Raw genomic sequence first — 2,500 nt, 5'->3', positions numbered from 1 at the left:
CGCGACTAAGGCGAGGGTGAAACACTTCCGGGCGTTGATCTGCAGCCCCAGATGGGCGAGGGCTGCGACGGCTGCGTCGATGAGGGACTGCAATCCCCTCGCGGTCGATGCAAAAAGCAGGACGTCATCTGCGAAGGCCGCAGCGTTAACTCTGCGACCAAGGATCCGAGCTCCGATGTGGGAGGGAAGTTGACTCAAAACATAGTCCACCGCAAAATTGAAAAGGAGGGGGGAGAGGGGGTCACCCTGACGCACACCCCTAGCCGGCTGCAGGGGCACGCCCACGTCGGCGCCGCCCGCTATCACTGTCGTGCTACCCTCGTAACACCTTTCGACGTACTCAATAAAGCAATCCGGCAGGCCATGAGCCCTCAGCATAGTCATAGTTACTCCCGCCGTTTACCCGCGCTTGCTTGAATTTCTTCACGTTGACATTCAGAGCACTGGGCAGAAATCACATTGCGTCAACACCCGCTAGGGCCATCGCAATGCTTTGTTTTAATTAGACAGTCGGATTCCCCCAGTCCGTGCCAGTTCTGAGTTGATCGTTGAATGGCGGCCGAAGAGAATCCGCGCACCCGCGCGCCCCCGGAGGAGCACGCTAAGGCGGACGCGGCCTCGCAGCAAGGAAGATCCGTGGGAGGCCAAGGCACGGGACCGAGCTCGGATCCTGCACGCAGGTTGAAGCACCGGGGCGCGAACGCCGCGCAGGCGCGCGCATCCTGCACCGCCGGCCAGCACGAGGCCGACCAACGGCGAGAGCAGACCACGCCCGCGCTAAACGCCCGCACTTACCGGCACCCCTACGGCACTCACCTCGCCCAGGCCCGGCACGTTAGCGCTGACCCACTTCCCGACCAAGCCCGACACGCCCCGATCCTCAGAGCCAATCCTTATCCCGAAGTTACGGATCCAATTTGCCGACTTCCCTTACCTACATTATTCTATCGACTAGAGGCTCTTCACCTTGGAGACCTGCTGCGGATATGGGTACGAACCGGCGCGACACCTCCACGTGGCCCTCTCCCGGATTTTCAAGGTCCGAGGGGAAGATCGGGACACCGCCGCAACTGCGGTGCTCTTCGCGTTCCAAACCCTATCTCCCTGCTAGAGGATTCCAGGGAACTCGAACGCTCATGCAGAAAAGAAAACTCTTCCCCGATCTCCCGACGGCGTCTCCGGGTCCTTTTGGGTTACCCCGACGAGCATCTCTAAAAGAGGGGCCCGACTTGTATCGGTTCCGCTGCCGGGTTCCGGAATAGGAACCGGATTCCCTTTCGCCCAACGGGGGCCAGCACAAAGCGCATCATGCTATGACGGCCCCCATCAACATCGGATTTCTCCTAGGGCTTAGGATCGACTGACTCGTGTGCAACGGCTGTTCACACGAAACCCTTCTCCGCGTCAGCCCTCCAGGGCCTCGCTGGAGTATTTGCTACTACCACCAAGATCTGCACCGACGGCGGCTCCAGGCAGGCTCACGCCCAGACCCTTCTGCGCCCACCGCCGCGACCCTCCTACTCGTCAGGGCTTCGCGGCCGGCCGCAAGGACCGGCCATGACTGCCAGACTGACGGCCGAGTATAGGCACGACGCTTCAGCGCCATCCATTTTCAGGGCTAGTTGCTTCGGCAGGTGAGTTGTTACACACTCCTTAGCGGATTCCGACTTCCATGGCCACCGTCCTGCTGTCTTAAGCAACCAACGCCTTTCATGGTTTCCCATGAGCGTCGATTCGGGCGCCTTAACTCGGCGTTTGGTTCATCCCACAGCGCCAGTTCTGCTTACCAAAAGTGGCCCACTTGGCACTCCGATCCGAGTCGTTTGCTCGCGGCTTCAGCATATCAAGCAAGCCGGAGATCTCACCCATTTAAAGTTTGAGAATAGGTTGAGGTCGTTTCGGCCCCAAGGCCTCTAATCATTCGCTTTACCGGATGAGACTCGTACGAGCACCAGCTATCCTGAGGGAAACTTCGGAGGGAACCAGCTACTAGATGGTTCGATTAGTCTTTCGCCCCTATACCCAGCTCCGACGATCGATTTGCACGTCAGAATCGCTACGGACCTCCATCAGGGTTTCCCCTGACTTCGTCCTGGCCAGGCATAGTTCACCATCTTTCGGGTCCCAACGTGTACGCTCTAGGTGCGCCTCACCTCGCAATGAGGACGAGACGCCCCGGGAGTGCGGAGGCCGCCGCCCCGTGAAGGGCGGGGAAGCCCCATCCTCCCTCGGCCCGCGCAAGGCGAGACCTTCACTTTCATTACGCCTTTAGGTTTCGTACAGCCCAATGACTCGCGCACATGTTAGACTCCTTGGTCCGTGTTTCAAGACGGGTCGTGAAATTGTCCAAAGCTGAAGCGCCGCTGACGGGAGCGATTATTCCGCCCGAGAGCATCCCGAGCCAACAGCGGCGCGGGTCCGGGGCCGGGCCAGGTAGGTCCGTCATCCGGGAAGAACCGCGCGCGCTTGCCGGGAGCCCGAGCGCCCAAAGGGGCGAATC

At 60.2% G+C, this 2,500-nt stretch overlaps 1 pseudogene; it reads right to left on the bottom strand.

The window, feature by feature from the left end:
- LOC124731042 overlaps nucleotides 1-2,500 on the bottom strand; it is a 6,185-nt pseudogene that overhangs the window by 2,931 nt on the left and 754 nt on the right.

This window comes from Schistocerca piceifrons, unplaced genomic scaffold, assembly GCF_021461385.2.
Source record: "Schistocerca piceifrons isolate TAMUIC-IGC-003096 unplaced genomic scaffold, iqSchPice1.1 HiC_scaffold_1266, whole genome shotgun sequence".
Taxonomy (NCBI): Eukaryota; Metazoa; Arthropoda; class Insecta; order Orthoptera; family Acrididae; genus Schistocerca; species Schistocerca piceifrons.
This window is presented reverse-complemented; position numbering and strand designations above follow the sequence as displayed.